Below are 21,085 nucleotides of genomic sequence, written 5' to 3'. Positions count from 1 at the left end.
CTGAAATATTTGCCCCGAAACTTTCTCGAAGAGGAGGAGGAGCCTCCCGGTGGAGTGATACAGAGACGAGTCTCGGGCGACACCGCTGTGGGGCGTCTTGACGTCGAACTTCTCCCCCACGTACTCGGCTGGCTTTTGCGTGCATCGCTCAAAGTCACGCGCGTATATTCTCGAAAGTTAATCTTGCTCGAGAAGACTTTGTCATTATTGTTTGCGGGGGCGGAGACGCATAATCAACGTGTATTATCTTACTCGAGGGGTTCATCGAATGAACAATCAAGAACTGTTGCTTTGTCCGAAGTTGCCGGGGGATGCATTTTGTATGGAGCCACATGAGATTTCCTATGATGGAGGAGCAAAAAGAAATGATACGACTAATAAAAAAAAGGAAGTAAAGACTTGTAGATGATTAAAAATTGTTGTACCTTTTGACGAGTATATGAGGAACAACGTACGTATTAGAGAACATTTTTATAAGTCGCAGGTATGGGTTTTGAAGTGTTGGAACGAATTTGCAGCTGCAGGACGCAATATTTAAACGAATTTGAGGGGACAACTGGTCAAGCGATTTTTTTTTTTGGGAAAGATGCCAAAAATTTAATCAGTCCAATTAAAAGTGGATGTGTGTGCGACGCGTTGCATCCCGAGCGAGCGCTCCATCAGCCAAAGAGAGCAGTGGAGTGTTTAGTTTTAATTGGGAGACATCATGGAGAAAGAGCGAGCGTTGCTTACACACGCAACCTCAGAAATCTTGAAATTCTAAGGTATGCTGGTGAGCAAAAACAAAATTAACAAATAGCTTCCTCAAGCTGTATTATTCTGCTTGTAATTCTAGACAAACGTTTGACATTTTTGTTTTTTTTTTTTCGTTCTCTTAACATAAAATATGTTTATTTAAGTGGTATTTCTACTATTTAAGAATTAAAATTTTTTTCATTTTGTCAAAATTGTTTGAAAGATCTCATGAATTTTTAAGGATCCACAAAGCTAACTATTTCATGCTATTTCTCACCACGGTTATTTCTGATCAAAATAACTTACCAAGACTCTCGAAAATGGGAAATAAAGGTATTTTTATTGACCATCGAATAAAATTAATGTAAAGTTCTTATAGTAAATTTTGACCCTTTTTAATGTGAAAAACCCGTATTTGACCATCAAAAATCGTTATAACTACCTTAATAAGGTACAAATCGTAAATTTTTTTTCGAGACTTCAAATTTCATTAAAGTCGGTCCCCTGAGATATGACTGATTATACACACACATTTTCTAAAAATGGTGGTTTTTTTTCACTTTAGACACTATAAAAAACATTTCTAACACATCATGGAAACTTAATTTTTTACCGCTACAAAGTTTCCTCTATGAGGAAGCAAAAATATATTTTGCATTCTAATGAATTAAGAAAAATTTGTGGATATGAAGAACTAATAATTTGAAATAAAACGAGGAAAAAATAATAGATAAAAAAAGACCTTATAAAGCGTAAGATTATTACTATACTGTAACTTTTAAAAACACGGCCGTTTCATTTTGGAACACTTTAAAAAATTCAGCGTTTTAAAGCAAGACAAAAATGTGTTTGAAAATAAAATGTTTCAAGTCTGTAACACGTAACTCCGTTTTAAAAACAGGCGGATGAAAGTATTTAAAATCTGCGGCGGAAATTAATTTCTCGAGTTTTTGTTTTTCAAGCACTTGGATTTAAAGACTTTTTACATTACAAAAAAAGTAAGGAGCCGCGAAAAGTAGAAAGTCTCTTCGGCAATGAGTCATTAAATTTCAACATGTACATAATACGTGAACGCGCGGACGCTTCCACGCACGTGCGTCAACGGAACGCACGTGCGTGGGTGTGAAATCTTCAAATTTACCGGTTGTTGCGTCAGAGGAGAAAGAGCTGGCTCGCAGGTCAACGCATTAATTCTCTTACTTTTTTCATTTTTTTTTTCTTTTTTATTTTAAAATAATAAAACCGCAACTGTTGAAAACAATAATGGACACGCGCTAATGGATTTTGGTGGCTCGGTCTTAATGGTATATATATGTGTGCATCCCACGCACCGAGACTTATATGTGTCCCCTGTAACTTTTGTGAGAAAATGAGATACACAGACAGACACCGACACTTGGAAGGGTAAAATTATCGTCGGCTCTTTGTAAAAATCATACTAACCGCAGCAGCAGCAGCGCTCGTCAGTCGATTCACGCACACACGCGATCAAGATTCTCATTGTCTTATCCTCGTGTATTCGTATAGCTGTAAAAATTATTTTTAGAACTTTTGCTCCCTTCTTCTCTCCTACCTTCGTATTTCACGTTCTACCGTTCACTCATTCCATACCATTGCCAAAAAATATTTTCAACTGAAATAGTTAATACTGTTTCAATAGTTTTATTTTAGTTTGTTTGACCAAAGTTCTTACCTTTTTTTCATGAACATTAAATATTTCGGTTAAAATTAGCACAGCGCACCAAGAATTACATTTTTTGATCCTTTATAGACTGAGAGAAAAAAATAATAAAAAATTACTGCGCTATAATGGTAATCTGGTGTCATTCCGTCGTCTACAGACTTTTTACTTTTTCCAATCTAATTTTTACCATATTCTGAACAGTAGCTTATATTATACAAATAGAAAAAATTAATGTTCCAAACACTAAAAATGATCGTTCAAATTATCGGTAAAAAGTCTCTAGACAAACAATACCAGATATACCATTCTAGCACAGTAATTTTTACCATTTTTTTTTCTCTCTGTATATATTTCTGTACGTGGGCACTGAAAAATCTTTGATCCGCCAAAAGTACAGACGTGCGTAGACCTATCCGGGCACCCGGATACTTGTGCCGTCATAATGATATAAAACAGATTTTATCAAAAGTTTCGTCAAACGCTGTGACGTTTTCAACTTCACTTGTCATTATCGATAAAAAAAAAAAATAAAAAAAACTCGATCCACCGATATAGATTTGCGTTTTCACAAAGAGACACGTGTGCTAAGTATGCGACACACCGTTTTTTTAACGCTTGCACTTAATAAAACTCATAGTCAAAAATTAAAGAATTATACAGTGCCAAAAACTTTTAAAAGAGACAAGGTAAAGTAGTCGTCCACTGTATATACCCTTGTGAGAAATCATAGAAACAAAAAGTTACGAAAAATTTTAACGCTCCCCCGCGTACCTTGTACTCGTATTCTCTGCGGCAGCATAATTTTAAGAGGAAAAGAGTAAAAACTGAACGGTTGAAGCAGAAACGGTTAAATGCACGCGGCGCAAGTACGAGCGAGGAAAAGGAAAGGTTTTTCACCGGAGGGTCCCGCGATACGTGTCCTGACTCCCTTTAATCTCTCCCGTGTCTCTGCCGTTTTCACGCTGCTCGACCCGACGATGGTGCATGTACACGGTTCCGCGAATTGTTGCGTATAGGGGAACGCATCGTCGTTAAATGCACCTTGCGAGGACGACGACAGCAGTGTTGAGACAACGCGAGGGACGCGGGATATAAATGGGAGAATGAGGCTCCGAAAAATGGAGAGGAGAGCTTTAAATTTGCACTTTAGTCCGATGCTGGTAAACTCTATAGTGTATTACTATTTTCAGCAAAAATCGAATCGACTTTACGACGTGCGTACGTGTTACATTGTGTGTAAGTGTGTGTATGTGAACAGGTACATAAAGAACAGAGACACGCAGACGGAGACTTGGAGAGAAAAAATTTAACTAGAGACTAGAGACATTCACGAGGTACAGATATTATGAACAAAAATTTAAGGTGATTGATATTACAAATCACAGTAACAAATGGTCAGAGACTGAAACAAGAGAACGAATACAGAAAGAGTAACAGATAAGAGAAATATTAAAAAAACAAATATATACCCACCTATGCAAAAGAATAAGGGGAGAGACAGATATCGCGATGCATTATGTAATAGGACAGCCAAGGGTACACAAAATAAAAAATTAAAAATGAGGTACACAGAGGATGCAAATAATAGGAATTTAGGTGCAATAAAATGTAGAGATGACTAACAAGTGTTAATAGAAACTTGGAGACAAATAAAACAATTTTAAGAACATGAGGGATAAATACGTGTGTATGAGGATGAATTATGAGCAAGCTCAACCACTAGAGGGCAGCAGGACACGTTGCTACCTAGTGATATAGATATATTATTTAAACACGCGGATTTATCGGTTTATCCGTCATGGCGTCTCACCAATACACTTTGATTGTTACTTGTATGTGAGAGAGCGGGAGATTTGAAATTTAGAGGATGAATGAACAAATTTCCAAAGAGAACTATTATGGTACTTTAAATATAAGTCCATTTAAGAAACTGCTAAAAGCAACAATGTAAACAATTTTTATGAATTTTTTTATGAAACAATGTAAACCGTGCTCAAATAATATTCATACATCTCTTGGTAGTAGCTTGTCTTGCTGCCCTCTGGCGGTTGAGCTTGCTCATGATTCATCCTCATAGACGACATTAGACACGATGCAAAGATTAAAAATTGATACCAAGTCTAATACGGGAGTACAGAGAAAAATGTAACAATAGATTTAGAGATACAGGCACAAAACTATTCACTTTGTGATTAATATACAAAGCTACGTAGTACAAACTACATAACAAAGCCACAAATAATTAAGAATTGACGTCATGGAGATAAGAACAACAGAAACATAAAAAGAAATATTAAAGACATAAGCATAAAAATGGCACAAAGATAAATTATAGCGATTCACATGAATGAGTAACTAATTGTGATGTCAGTGAAACTTATAATAATTAGCATCATTGCGTATTTCTCAAAATTGAAAATTTATAATGCATTTTCCGCCCTCGGGTGGTTTTGGGAGGCTGGTACTTCCTCGGGCAAAAAAGCAGTTTTCCGATACTCGTTCGAAAAGTCTCCTTTACGAACCTCGTTACGGACTTCGCCTTCGGCTCGGGCCGCAAACCTCTCGGTTCGCAAACAAAGACTTTTCAAACTCGTAGGAAAACTACTATTTCTCCCTATCGGGCGCAAAGTGAGGGCCCAAAGTACTTTTCGTGCATGCGTCATGGGCCCAAAGTGGAAAGTACTTTTCTGCCCTAGGGCGCAAAGTACTTTTCTGCCCACCGGGCGCAAAGTAATCACAATTCTTTGTACACCATAATTCATACTTTTTCTGTACTAGTGTGCATAAAATGGGCTTTTTCACATTATTTGATATGCCAAAAATCAAATTTCCCACACTGTACATGAAAATAGTGTGCAAAACATATAAGTATCAGTTTTTTAAAGTTATATAATAATGTGAAATAGTATAATTTTGAATTATTTTAGTTCTAAAGTAAGTTTTTGAAATTAAATTATCAAATTTGAATGAAATCATATTTATATACAATTTTTGAAGAATAAAAATGGATTTTTTTTTTTAAGAACGAACAGTTCATGTTTTGTAGTCGTGGGGCGAAATTCTATAAGTTTTCGAAATTAAATTGTAAAATTTGGATGAAATCATATTTATATACAATTTTTGAAGAATGAAAATAGATTTTTTTGTTTTAAGAACGAACAATGTATGTTTTGTAGTCGAGGGGGGGCTTCGCCTCAAGTTTAATACTCAAGTTTTGATTCTTTTTCCTTCGCTTCTGCTTCCCATCTACCCCTCTGATTATGGTGCAAGCAGTGCATTAACTATGTATCAGTCTTGATGTGCATTTTTCAACTTCTTTCACATTATACAAGTTTTTGTTAACTGTAAGTATAATTGTATGAAACAATTTACAAAATTTCACATATTTGAATCCAATCGAGCCCTTCTTCTGTCAGATGTATACGTTTTTATCTACTGAGAACAAATAGTCCAGCATACTACAATCACAGAGCTCTAACCTATAAAAGAATAAACAAACTGTCAGATAATCAAAGAGAGTATCGTTGTATTTTTGTTAAAAAATGTTTACTAATCGTGCACACCAATCATGATTCAATCATTTTTAATCCTTAAGGTTGCTCGTCTATAATAATAAATAGAAGACGATGACTGAATCTTCAGATGACAACATTCCACAAGAATTAATCGATGCTGTGCAAGATGCTGTATCTGATACATTGCCTGATGCTTCCAAAACAAAGTACAAAGCTGCATATCAGGTATTCATCAAATGGATGGGAAAAAAGGCACCAATTCGTTTTCTGAAACAGTACTTCTGGCTTATTTCAAGGATTTAAGCAAATCTTATGCACCTCCCTCTTTATGGTCGAAATTTTCAATGCTCCGACCAATAATTCATACAGAAAAAAATTTTGATATAAGCAAATATCACAAGCTAAAAAGTTTTATAAAGAAATTAAACACTGGATATAAATCCAAAAAAGCACCGCCTTTCACAACGAATGAGTTGAAGAAGTTCCTGTTTCAAGCTCCAGACAAAGATTTTCTTGGTATCAAGGTGATTACTGCTCTTTTATTTAATACTAAAATAGGTAATTTTGAAGATTATTTACTAACTAACTTTAAAAATACAGGTAGCTCTGATACTGGGCCTCACAGGTGCTTGTCAAAGACAAGAGCTCCATGATCTACGTATGAGTGAAGTCCAAGATAAAGAATCACATCTAATAATTACACTATCCAAAACGAAAACTCACATAGTTCGTACTTTCACGGTGAATGAACCATTCCGTACAATAATTGTAAATTATATAAATTTGAGACCCAAGTCAGATAAGTTTGTTCCTGACAATCTGTTTTTAAAATATCTGAATGGAAAATGCACCAGACAGGTTGTCGGTAAAAATGGACTCGGTGACTACACCGTCAAAATTGCTAAATGGTTAGATTTACCTCAACCTGCATTGTACACTTCTCGTAGCCTTCGAAGAACTTCAACGACTCTGTTAGCGGATGCTGGAGCAAATGAGGTAGAAATTAAACGCCATGGAGGATGGAAATCAACAAAAGTAGCTGAAGGCTACATAGCTGATTCTATAAACAACAAACGAAAACTGTGTGACAAAATTGTATCCGATGTTGTTGAAATAAAAGACAACAATCAGCCTATATCATCAAAACAAGTGAAAGTAAGTGATTCCAGTACAGTTCCTCAAATAGTCAACATTACTGACTCGGCTGAAACGTCATCAAAAGACACGCCTAAAAATGTTAATACGGATGAGACATCTTGTGACTCTTTTACTGCCATCAAAAACGTAACAATAAATATAAATTCCTCCAATTCTAGCTCAAATACAGCTACTTCTAAACCTTTTCATTTAAACGTAACATTTTAATGTTAATACTTTTAAAGGGGTTGATATTTTTTTTAATTTGTTATTATAATAGTAATTATCAAATGTTGATCTACTTAAAAATTTTATTTGATGTTATTTACCTGATTCAATTGTAAATAATTAATTTAAAAACTAATTTAAAAGTTAAAAAAACATTTTGTACCTGATGTAATTGTAAATTGTAAATAATTAATTAAAAAATTAATTCAATGTGTAAAAAGCGAAATTTTGTAATAAATAAAAACATTTTTATAAGAAATCACTTGTTTATTTTTTGAAAAGGAAAAAAATCAATTAAATCATAATTTGAGGTTTATAAACTTTAATTAATTTTTTTCCGCCCTCGGGTGGTTTTGAGAGGCTGGTACTTCCTCGGGCGAAAAAGCAGTTTTCCGGAACTCGTTCGAAAAGTCTCCTTTACGAACCTCCTTACGTCCCTCGCCTTCGGCTCCGGCCGCAAACCTCTCGGTTCGCAAACAGAGACTTTTCAAACTCGTAGGAAAACTACCATTATTATACATGTAGAGTTGATAACCTTACTTTGCACCCTTAAGGAGAAAAATAATATACGCTACTCGAGCGCAAGCCTTTGCACCCTTGGGCGAACTTTGCACCCTTCGACTACTTTGGGCCCTAGGTTTGGGCCCATTAATGACAATGAGAGTAGCACCGTAGATGCGCATAGCGAATAGTTGTTTTGGGTGCTCTACTACTGTAAAAGTTGGTTGGAAAGGCAATAAAAAAGTTTCTAGATTTAATTCTCACTTTTGCATAAACTAGACCAAATTACAGTAATCGTTTCATTGCTCCTTCCACTTTTTTTTTTTTTTTTTACTATTTTAGACACAAGTGCCATTATAAATTTAGAAAGCTCCGATCCGCATATCTAAGAGACATGTTGATCCATGTTCGTTCACCTAGAATCATGTCACATTTTAAAAAAGCCAGTACAAAACAGAAAAAAAAAATCAATCGCCCTCCGTTTGCTCCGTAAAAACGGCATTCTTCGAATATTTCGATCAACATAAACAGTAAAACAAACCGCGAAAACCGGTCGACCGCCATGCGCCAAATATATGTATAAGCAACCCGTAATATTTGTTGTGTCTCCATACATATATGTAACGGTCACCCACGCAAAACCATAGATATATATTTATATTGCACCAGCCCAGACACAATGCGTTCGAGTGCCAGAACGCGTTTATCGCTTGCGTGTGTACACACGAGCACGCGATAGTGACCTCCCTCTTGCACTGCTTTTACATATAGGTACGCGGGAGGCTGCGTTCGTTAGCACTCGTTCGTTCGAGCTTTCAAGCGCTCGCGAAAAAGCAAACCTGGCACGAGCTCGTTTACTTACAAGTATACATATATTTGTGCGCTCGCGCGCACACGATCCCTCGGCGCGCAAGTGCGTATATTATATAAATGCACACGCGCGACACATTATGTACGAAAACGCGTGCGTGCCCGGAAAACGTTTCGTCATATGTATGTATCGTAACGTGCGTGTTCTCGTCTACTCTGTACTTATTACTTACGGCGCGAGAGGCGTGCTCTTTGATTCGGGCTGACGCGACGCTGCAGACTCGCTTTTATCTTTCCCGTTTTTTTTCGCCTCGACGTCGTCGTCGTCATCGCGTCTACCTGTCTGCGACGTTCCTTGTCGTGCGTTTCTCTTTTTTTTTGTTCCTCTGTGCTTTTTCAGCTTTTTAACAGGTACTTACTTTTTGTCCGGTGCCCGTTGCGCGTGTGCAGTCGGCGGGCAAACATTACGCGAGAGAGGAGAGTCGATGTTTGACGCGCGTTTGACAGTGCGATTTGGAAAATGCCGTGTACGGCAAAACATTTTTCGTACATGCATACAAGCTTGTCAATACATCTTGTACTTTAGCCAATGTCGTGCATATACGCTGTAAGTCCAAGTGTGTTGAGCTACACGTTGACAGTGTGTAGTTGAAATTTTTGTTTTTTACAAGGCACATTGTGGTGTGGTGTGGATGAGAATTTGAAGAATAACCATACCTATGGTGCTCCAAGTGGTTCACTAAACTGGAACAATTTGAATGGGAAAAACCAAAGTAGGAAAAGTGTGATGAGGAAAAACTTGCCTGTCACAGATTTAACATGCACTATCAAGTGTATAAAAACTGTGACGGAAATGATTAACTCTCTACATCCCTCTTGTGCCAATTGTTTATGAAAAACAATGGTTTAGTTTAATAGAATAGGTAGAATATAATTTACGAATCATCAATTGGTTGTTCTTGAAATTAACTACTATGATGCTTTTTATAAAAAACAAAAATTTCGATTACACACTTGAAACGTGTACTTTAACACATTTTGATTTCACAGTGTAGGGTAGCTACCTTTAATGAGTTGATAAAACTCAGTATTTTTTAATTTCGATAGCATATCAAGATATTCAAGTAATTCGATCGTCTATATAGAGATCAAAGGGCTGTTTTTTCGATCGAAATTGTTCAATATAATCCCATCAATGAAAAATACTCTTTATATTAAGTCAGTATTTATTTTTGGATGAATTGTTTTTAAATATTTATTTAATCATATTTTAAATATTTATGATATATAAAAAGACTAAGATATACGTCCATGTCAAATTATTATGTCTACATCTAAATTGCACATTTTTTAATAAAGTGAAAATAACTAGTATACATGAACTCGGATGAGTTTACAAATAATGTTCAAAAATTTCAATTGACTTAGCTTTACAATTGAACAATACAGTTGTAGGAAGTCCATGTAACAATTGGACTGATTATACTAATTATGTATAATATACCCATCGAGCAAAAATATCAATACCTGTATTTATACCTATGTTTACCTCGTGATGTGCTTAAAAAGTAGCCATAAAAAAAATGGACAACAAAGGCGCCGATGGCCATATAAAAACGATATAAACAAATCCAAGAAAGAGAGAAAACGAGGCTTGAAAGTAATCAAAAGAGAAATTACGTAAAAACGAAAAACGGAAAGTGAAAAATAAAAAACGTTTCGCGGGATGGAAGGAAGAAAGAGTTAACGGCAGACATCACGGCAGGTACACATAATCGTCGTCCGCGCGGGACCATTCGAGTGGTGTCGACGCGCAAGCAAAAGAACGGAGGGCCTCTCATTCAGACGCCCCGCTCTGAAATTCGCACCATCGAAGGGCTCGACGACGAGGATGCGCATCAGCGTTTTTTTTTTTTTTTCGACGATCAGCAACGATGCGCATACACCCACGTACAGACACGACACTGCAGCACCGAGAGTGGCCTTGTTTGTTTACGAGAGCTCCTCGCCGACGAGGAGCTGTACCTTTTTTTTTTTTTCATGCGCACGATGCACACGTAGGTAGACTGCATAGACGCCGAGGAGGAGGAGGAGGAGGTGAGCCGTAATGCAGCCCATAGCCATATCCGTTAGCGTGTGAGTGTGACGCGCGAGGTGAACGAACCGGCTCTCTCCTTCTCTCGCTCGTTCGTTCGTTCGGTCGTCGTTTGCTATATGCCACCCGCGTGTGTGCACCATGGCCTCCTCCTCCTCATTAACCTCCTCGCGCGAAAGAGCCGATACGAAAATGTACGTGTGTTCATGAAAGAGCCTAGTGACTCTCTTTGGTTGAAAAAGAAGGAGACGCTTGTTTACCGCGGAGCGATGTGGATGCGGATATATACACCCGCGGAGAGAAGAGCTGGGGAACCATATAATACATGGATGTTGCAGTGGCATGGGCTGCGGATCTCGAGAGCGGAAGTTTTTGTTTTTTTGAAGATGTGCCGATGAAAGGGAAAGATTTTGAGAAAGCGACCGAGTTGCTGGAGCATAAGGGAAAGCTTCTTCCGATGCTAAACGTCGGATAGGTAAGTCATACGGTGTTGGTGGGAGGGGGGATCGATTTTTTCTTTTTGCTCTCGGTACTAGCGAATGGATCGAATTTACAGGCTTGTCGTGCTTACCTCTCTCTTTCTCTTTGTTCTACAGTGCACAAAGTCGCGGTTTTTTACAGGGATACTATGGCTTTCACCCTTTTTTTTCTGTATGAGAACGCGGGACGCTTTATTGTTTGGGGATGCTATGTACATCGACAGGTTGCTTGGACAATTATTTTTTCTTGTTCTTTTACAAGTACGAATAGGTAAGAGATTTTGCTCTGTTATATTTATAAATAACGTGAAGTTATACTGGCAGTAATTTTCATTAAAACATTTTCTCAGAAAAAAAAGTATAGGATTTCTGTATCTTGCAGTTGTAGAAGCTGATAATTTTAATGTTTTTTTTGTTTTCTCTTATCAAATTTAGTTTAGTAACGCCACTCACATGACCTGCGCGTAAAGGTACATGCAAAAGCTCTTAACTCTCTAGCAATATAGCATACGAAGTGTATCCCTTTACATTGCGCTGTTATATCTTACATCAGAGTGGCCTACTGCGTAGTCGATGTACTTTGGAAATTTTAATTCTACATTGGAGTACAAAGTATCCAGACTACCATTTTGGAGGAAAAAGACTTCCAAGCTTTATTCTGAACTTCTTTTTGGGGTACGAAGCACTTCAAACCCAAATTGCAATTCCTTTTCGATTAAATGTATTGACTTGCAAGAATTAAGGAGATTGACCTCGAGATTGACTACCTTATGGAATAAACAATCAGTTTTTAACGAAAATTTGGGCAAAGTTTCAAGAGACCTCGGGGTCCCCCTGAGAAAATAAGGAGGAAAAATTTTGTAAACTTTGCAGGAGTTCTTATGGAAAATCGCCAGAACAAGATCTTCTTGTATGGTATAATGGAATTAACAGTCAGACTTTCAAAAAATTATAACAAATAGTGAACTAGAACATGTTTATTACGTATGAGAAACAATTCAATCGGTTGGGATTGTGAGAGAAATGGTAGTTTTCGTCACAGAAGTGCCATCGCATCCGGGACTATTTTGCGGCCCAAGGGACTGTAAGGTAGTCCCGGATGGATGGCACTTGTGTGCCGAACACTGTTTTTCATACACCAGCCCTTCAAAAACGCCCGAGGTAGGAAAACTTATTGATAAGTGTGTATTCGAGGATCATCGATCTTTCAATCTTATGTGTATATTGTGTACTGTCTCTCTCACCAAATGAAGACAACCTTCTCAAGAGTGTGGGGTCCTCAGTAATAGTATTCCACCAAGTCATACTCCTAATTATTTTTCGGAGTACTGATAACTCCAAGCATATCTTACTCCTTTCCAAAGTATACAGTTCTCTAGGCCAAAAATTCCATTTTGGAGTACGGAATTATTCTGGATTCAATCTCGGATTCAATTATAAAAAGGAATTCGTTCCTTTGATTGTTAACTCTGTAAGATCGATTTGACGGCTGCAATTATTAAAGTCCTCGTAAAATATCCCCATATGTTTATGATTTCATTAAAAATCCCCATAATAGATATCTTCGAAAATCCATTAAATATTTTTTAACCAGAGAGAAAACAGGCACTCAGACGTTGAATCGAAAACATTTTACTTTCTTCAAATACTAATATATTTCAAATATGCATATAACATTATCCTACGGCAAAAAGATACCACCACGCCGAAAGTATCGACCATGGAAATCATCAGTCCCAAGACTGATGTGATTATTGACAATTTACGTCCCGACGAGCAATACACACACGTATACCCGCACCCGTGCAATCACCATTTCTCTATAACGACAGTAGCGTAATGCCGCTCAGAGGCATTTGTTTCGCGCGCACATAATACGCGTCCACTTATACGACCAATTTCAGAAAGGTTAATTTCTTCTATACGGGCTGCGAAGCAACACACCAGCCCAGTCCTGTATAACGCTTGTGTAATCTCTGGTGCAATACTCGCTCGACAATAACGAACATTATTCGTATGCGTGACGCGTCCTCTTTACGATAACAAGAGCGGACATATAATATATATGTATTCGAAGGTACATTTGTTGGTGTCAATAGACCCTCGTAACCGCACTGGTAAAAACCCGAAAGAAAAAAATAATGTGGAATCGTTGGTATACCCGTATGGAGAGACCAGCGGCAGAGAGACAGCTTTTTTCGACGACTTTTCGCTTTAAATATCGCGCGGAGAAAATGAAAGGGAGGAGGTGAGTCTCTTTACCTACGACAAAGGCTGGCTGAAAAATGAGGAAGGAAAATGCAACGATAAAGAGATGAAAAGTCGGCTGCGGGTGCTGGTTATATGCAATACACGAATGAATACATGCGACTGTGTGTGTGTGTGTGCGAATGACGCAAGAGGAAGAGAGGAAAAAAAGCAAGCCGGTGCATTCGTCCCGCTCCTCCTCTCTTTTTCGGAGAGTTTTTCGCCCTTGCGCCATTGAAGCCCCTCGCTCCTCTCCTTTTGGACTTTGACACTGAAAAAAAATCAGCTCTCCTCCTTTAGGCGCGAGAGCTCAAAGACTCCGAATGTGAAAATATGGTCGGGCTCTGGCGCTGGGTTTCGCAAGCGTTGCATCTGACGCGAGGCACCGAAGGAAACGCGTCCAAGGTGGTACACGATGTAACTCAAGCCGAGCCTTAAATCTGCTTGGACTCGTTTTCCAAGCGGGACCTTTTAGCGATAGCACGAAACCGACTGGCTCCAATTATGTCAGTGGCGAAGCAACAGCTCCGAAACATTGAAAGTGGATTAGAGCTTTGCTTGTCTGAACGATACGTTGCTGGATAGTATTTCCAGGGGAAACCATACGAAACATACCTTACGTGGGTCCGTTATAGCACTTTGATTACTCTAACGATAGCAAACTCTGTATAAGAACTTTTTATGGGTATAATGACTGTATACACGTGCAGTTTGTTGCACTGAAATACCAAAACACAGGTGAATCTTTGTACGGGTACGTATAAATTGTTATTATACATCACGTACAATTATTAGATAATCGGGGCATTTGCGAGTGACGAAAGGTTTTAATGAATAATTTTTACTTTTATAGCTACACATCTACACCTCTTGAATATCGATACAGTTCATCATTAATTATTAATAATGAAGTGTAAGGTCATATTTAAATCCATATTCATCAATATTAAAAATAAAAGCTGATGAAACTACAAAGACTCCTTCTCAATGTTGTCACAATGTTTCTTTGGGGTATCTTATTTTTTATCTCTTATTTACCAATATTTTCTTCATTGAAAACTAATAGCGTGTTAAGCTATACTCAAATCTATATTCATAAATAGTAAAAAGAGGCTCACTAAATCATTTTTTAAATGTGGCTTTCACCATGTGTCTTTTATAGTAGCCTCTTTTTACTTTTTCACCTACAAATATGTCCTTCGTTGATAACTAATGATAAAGTATTCAGAAATAATAATGATATTAGTTAAAAGAATTAACTGAACTGTAAAGGAATCTTTTTCTCATTGTGTCTTTAACGATGTTTTTTTGTGGTTATCTCTTTTTTAATATCTCTCATTTACGGACACTTTTTTTTGTAACTAATGATCGAGTGTTGGGCTACATTCAAATCAACATTCATAAATATTTTGAAAAAGAAACTGATAAAACTAAAAATTCTTTCTTTTCATCATATCTTTAACAATGTTTCTTCTTGGCTAACTTATTTTTAATCTCTTGTTTACCAATACTTTCTTCATTAAAAACTAATGATGGAGTGTTTGGCTATTAGTCAAATCCATTTAAATCTACATTCATAAATAGTTAAAAGAGGATCACTTAATCGATAAGGAACTTTTTTTTTAAGTGGCTTTCATAATGTGTCATTATGGTTATCTCTTAATTGCTTACCAACAAACACGTCTTCCATTAATAACTAATGGTAAAGTATTTTGCCATTTATAAACTATTATGAGAAGCTTATTCAACTATGAATAAACCTTTTTCTCAATTCCTTTAAGATTGGTTATCAGTTAAACATTACTAAGAACAACTACAGTCGATAAGTATTTTCGTTCGAAACATATTTCAAAAATGACAAGTAGGTAATCCGTCTTGGGTTTTAAATGTGTACATACTCTAATCGTTACATAAATTGTATTACAATACCAGTTGATATATAGCATTCCCGGATAAGGAATGGTGCGTATAAGAAAAGTAGGGAGGAATTGGTCATGCCTCAAGAAGGCAAAAATAACTTCCACAAACACAAATATACATCACAGTATCATCGACAAAGCAAAATTAATAACCTCCATTAATTTGTGGAGTCAATCACAGAAACTGCGCAACCACAGTGGCAGCACAGATAAATAAGCTAGTCAACTTCGTCAATCGGTCACGCACGTATATTTTATAACCCTCCCGCAGCCAGATCAAATCAAATCAAAGCCGTAAAAGCTCGTAAACACAATGAAAAAAACCGATCCACAACTTTCGATATCGTCCTGTTACGTCAGCAAGCGTGCACGTTCTTTTCCAATCTAGCAAAAGCTATATACAGCAAAAGCTTCAAGATGACGAGACTAGACCAACAACACAGTCATATCACCTTATACATAGAAGAAGAACTAGAAAAGCCGGGATCTTTGAATAAACATCGGTGCTCATTGCGCCCCATGCACCACTGAGGCAATCTTGGGAAACCAAAGTTCTGCTAAGAGAGAAAAAGAGAGAGAGAGAGAGAAGAAGACATCAGCTGCAGCAAAAGCCAAGCTATACCGCACCAGCAAGTACTTTCACCCTGGGGAGTTTGCCTCGGTCAAACAAGCGTCTATATAACCGCTCGTTCTTGCTCGCTCCAAGATAGAACCTTTTTTTGCAAAGAAGCGGTTCTTATCGACCAGGAAAATTCAGGAATTAAATTTTTGTTTATGAATTTTTATAGAATTTTCTATAGTCGGGATTTCTTGGAAAATAGCAGAAGCGTTTGGGTTTTCGAAATATTTGTTTTTTCCAAATTGATTTACCATTTATTTCAAACCAAAATTAAGATAGATGTGACAAGTTTACTTGTTAATAAAATTTTAATTAATTTTATACTGTAGAAATAAAGTTAAATATAAAAGTAATTTGGCTCCATTGGTCGTATTGGTCAATACCCACACGTTTCAAAGTTTGTAATATTCAATTTACATCCAATGATTTCGAATAAAACATCTTCTATGTAGTTTGAGGTGAAATTCTATCGAGACTAGTGTAGATAAGAATAAGCTTGGTATACCTAAAAGAGACGAGCTTTGTAGTATCGATCGTGTCTAGCGGCGTACGGTTAGTAACTGTGACATTTGTGATGCTTCGAGTTCAACTCCGGTTAAGTTCAATAGTAGACAAAAGGCAGCGCTTACGATTTCCTCCTCAGTTTGAATTGTCGTATTTCAACTGTACATGAAACCAACAATAATTTCTCAAATTTACGAAGCATTTTTGTTGCATCGTATCAGCATGATGAATATCGAACAATGGCATAAAAAATGGTTTGGAATTTCGAAATGATAATGAGCGATTTATCATGAAAATTAAAAATCGGTAAACAATCATTCTCGCCGCATTTTATTGAATCCACCAATCACGTCTGCCATTACGTCGAAAAATAATTACACCTCATAATTTCATCCTATACGTTTGCACAACCTCCCAGCTCCAACCCTCTCTCTTTCACGCGCGCACATGCATATACATACGTGTACAAGTATTCGCTCGATCGAACTCGCGTGCTGTCGGAGTATGCAATGCATATGCACAAGAACTACAAATACATTATACATACATATTTACACATGTATAACATTATACTGCATGCGCGCAAGTGACATTCAAAAAATTGTAAGATTAGGGAAAAGGAGCTGTGTGATGCCGAAAAAAAGGATGAAAGAGAGAAAAATACTTGGATGGAAAAAGAGAGATAAGAGCAAAGGACTAAAAAGGCAATCGAGGCAATTGCTACTGAAGGAGTGTGTAGTTTCCCCTAATTTCCCGTTACCCATATTCCTTTTATGTTTTCGAATAAGTAGATTCTGGTTTTTCATGTCTTTCTAAAAAAACGAATAAGTATTATATACTTTCATACTATTGTGTGTAATCTCCACTCATTTTTTAGCTGCAATAGCCCGTGGGTGTGAAAGTGAAAAGTCGTGAGATTCGGTAAGGCTGACGGAGATAACTCTGGCTATATTTTTTTGTAGAGAGCTTTAATATTTTTTAAATTAGGGCTCATGGTTCAAAGGAAATCAATTTGATATCGAATGATACTTTATAAGGTATTTTCATTTGAATTGAAAATTTTTTTTAAGTAGTACAATAAATTTAAAAGAGCGTATTAACTAATAGTGTTGAATATAACATATCAGGAATAGCGTTATACTACTCCCAAAAAAAACACATTTTATAAAATTGGACTCAAGATGTGATGGATAGATAATTGAGTAATATGAGTCTAGTAACAAATTAAGAATAATGAAAAATATTCAAGTGGCCTTAAAAAATTTTTTTCCATTGGTAACAATACCCAACTCGAAATCTTTGTTGACATTTTTTTATTACAAAATAAGATTTAATTCAGTAATTACAAATATGCTCGATTACAGTTTTATTTGTATCAAAAAAGTTCACTTGATACAGCTACACATACAATTATAGAAACAAAATATTGTTTTATTTAATGATATGTTTTTTAGCTTGGATTGAAAAAAAAAATTTACACTAATAGAAAAGGAATGTAAGTGATATTACTAATTTTTTTCTCATAATAACAAACACAATTTTTACATATAAATGTAATTCATTAAAATACTTATAAACGAGTTTGAATTTGGTAATCGTAACAATAAAGAGCGAATTTACTAATGTTTCAAAATTAGGTTTAAACTTTCTCAGTTAAGCATTTTCCTAATGTCAAAAAGAAAATATAGAGTATCTTAGCGTCTCTTAAACATGAGAAATAAATTATGAGACTATTAAAACGATAAAACGACTGACAGAACTAAAGGGGCATCTTTTTTAAAAGCACAAAAATTTTTAATTAAATGTTTTATTTGAGATTTGCATTGAAGTTCGTTGAAAAGCAAAATAGCTATGACATTTTTTGTTTTAATATAATTTAAAGTGCAATAGAAATTTAGTTTTCTATCTTCATGAATTTTTCTGAACTGTGTTATGTTGTAGTGTTAGTTCGTATCGGCTTTACTTATAAAGGATAATAATATTAAGATAAGCAGTCACTATTTTATATCAAAATAAATTATTAATATTCCAATTGATAATGCAAACAATCTGCGGTGAACATAATAAACGCTCTTTTAATATCAACCCAACTTGTCTATTTATTTTTTTTAAATCAATGTGCATTGTACTTTAAAAAAATCTAGACTGTGGTACTAGAAAAGAAGCAGCATTTTTAGGTTCTATAGACTGCATACTATTGAATCTACTTATAAATATAACATAACATGTAGTAATCAAGATGTGCGATCCTTCATCATATCTTCAAATATTGATAAATTAAAAGTATATCTTACTGACAGTTCTAGCAAATGTTCGTATGCAAACGTTATTTTGACATGCTCTGGTACACAACATAAATAATACTCTGTGATTTGCTATTAAATTTTGTTTGAAAAACATACAAAAAATACTTTAAAAACTCATTTTCTTTTAAAGTTTTTCTCCCAGTTTTATAGATTTTTTAAAATAAAATCGACACCACATAATATATCGAGTAGGCAACAACTTCCATCATATTCACATTTCAACTCGTTAAAAAATTTGGAATAACTGAAAACTGCTAATACTTAAAGTTGTGCACAATAATGAGGAATGATGGAACGCTCTTTTGCAGCAGCTGTATGCATTGACGCTCGTTTGAAAGGAGCATAGATTAAGTACAGTGAGAATCGATTTCTATTATTCACCGCATACTCACATGAAAGCACGTTCGAGCCTAAATTGACTTTTAGTACAGACTGAATGATTTTCTTCTGAAAATGAAGCTGAAACTAGTAGATAAATTCCAGCAGTGATACCATCAAATAACAAATTCGACAGGTACCCCTTTATTTTACTAAATTAAGAAGGTACGTGGTCTAGTTTTAAGGGTAGCCCAAGTAGAATTTGTTATTTGACGGTATCGCTACTGGAATTTGTCTGCTAGTTTCAGCTTCATCTTCTGAAAAAAATTGTCCAACCATAGAAATAGTATAAAGAAAGACTAGCCCAATCTGTCTAAAAGAAAAATCTCAAGAAAAAGGAAGCAGAATAGGCAACATATTGTACGAGAATGATGTAGAGCAAAATGGACAATCGAGACGAGGCTACGTAGCACGTGTCGTCGGTTCCCTTTGATCGTCTTCATAGACTCATCCCGCCCACGCATAAGCATTATCGTACCTCTCTTTTTTACTTACTCTCTCGTCCTTGGCTTCCCTTCTGTGCTTTTTGCTTTTTCCATTTTCAATTTATTCATCTCAGGGTTCAAAGTGATTTTTACGTTTTAAGGCATACACATGACATACATATATACGTCACATGCAACTAAAAAGTTAAAAAATTCTTTTCAACTCTCACCTTGCCTATGTGCGCTGCTTCAAGGTGAGATGCAAAAAGGATAATGCACAGGATCTTGGTAACGATTATTCGCACCGTTTATCTTGCTGACGTCTCGCACTCACGTTCAATAAGTGTTGTCACTGGCACCGAAAAAACTCACGCACTTGTCATCAGCGACAAATTTCACTTTCAGTAAGACAACCACCACCATGACTTTTTGATGTTTAAAAAGAATTATTCGAAGAAACAAAAGAGGCGAGTGTCCTCTTTCACGTCCATTTTTCACATTAGCACTTTAAATACGTATATATATTTTATTATTTTAACTGAACTTTGCCCAGACCAAATAAAACAAACTTAAACAACAAAACAAACAAACATACAACGAAACAACACTACTGCTTCGCGTACGAGTACGTCTACTGATACTTTTTATCTCGCATATCCTTCTCTTCTTTTTTTTCCACTAAGGTTAGGGTTAGGTCACGTTTATGTGCCCTTGCACGCTCCTCTTCCTCTTCCCTCCTCCTGTGCTCTTACTCTCGAGTTCCCCTGAGAGAAGACAAAAGGGTCAGTGCACAGTAGCCGTGTGAAGCGTGTATATTACATACACGCCCGTGCACCATCAGGCACCAATGAAAACAACAAAACCAAACTGCAGCAGAGAACAACACGAGCGGCTACTATACTACTACTACGTAGTACACACTATAGGACGTGTATTCCTGCACCTGACATTCACAACGATTCCAGTTAACTCAGTATGAAATTCACAGTAATAACAAACATTACAATCGCACACTAAAAGACAAAAGAAAGAAAGTGTAAGAGACAAGATGACAGATATATGTATCACGAAAATAGTCGATAATTACGACGGGGTGGCGCGCGCGTGTTACTGCGGTGCGCGTCGATCGGCGACTGTCGGGGCAGCGCCACCTCCGCTCCCGAGAAAGATGGGAGTTCAGAGAATCAGCCGTGGTGGCGGACAACGCGAGGAGAGCGCGTCGTCGTCGCGCGCAAGCACCGCAGTATATAACTTGTATAGTCCTGTAGCGCATGGTATATGTGTGTAGTGGATAGAGCAAGTGGAGGGGAAGCGCGCACACCAGTGACTCTCATGCCAGGGATCTACGGCAGGTATGACTTTTCGCCTGCTAGCGAGGGAGTAGGTATAAGGTTGTGCGTATACTTGTGTAAGAGCAAGCGTCTACGGGCTTCGATTTTTTTTTTCTCTCTTTCCGCGACTACGCTGACGACACCGGCAACAAGGAGGCTGCCAACCCACCCC

The 21,085-nt window shown here is 36.7% G+C and overlaps 1 protein-coding gene across 5 annotated transcripts in view; it reads right to left on the bottom strand.

Moving 5' to 3' along the window:
- Positions 1 to 20,701, bottom strand: part of LOC106637686 (uncharacterized) — a 185,618-nt gene extending 164,917 nt beyond the window's left edge. For all 5 annotated transcript variants that reach the window (XM_089593498.1, XM_089593502.1, XM_089593497.1 and 2 more), the window contains exon 1: positions 19,813 to 20,701. The gene's annotated coding sequence lies outside the window, so the exon portion shown is untranslated. The remainder of the gene's footprint in view (positions 1 to 19,812) is intronic.
- Between the last annotated feature and the right edge of the window lie 384 nt (positions 20,702 to 21,085).

This window comes from Copidosoma floridanum, unplaced genomic scaffold (assembly GCF_036245765.1).
Source record: "Copidosoma floridanum isolate Cflo_tuat_1 unplaced genomic scaffold, Cflo_Japanese_pri ptg000019l, whole genome shotgun sequence".
NCBI classification, from domain to species: Eukaryota; Metazoa; Arthropoda; class Insecta; order Hymenoptera; family Encyrtidae; genus Copidosoma; species Copidosoma floridanum.
The sequence above is the reverse complement of the archived record's forward strand: the minus strand, read 5'-3'. Positions and strand labels throughout refer to the sequence as shown.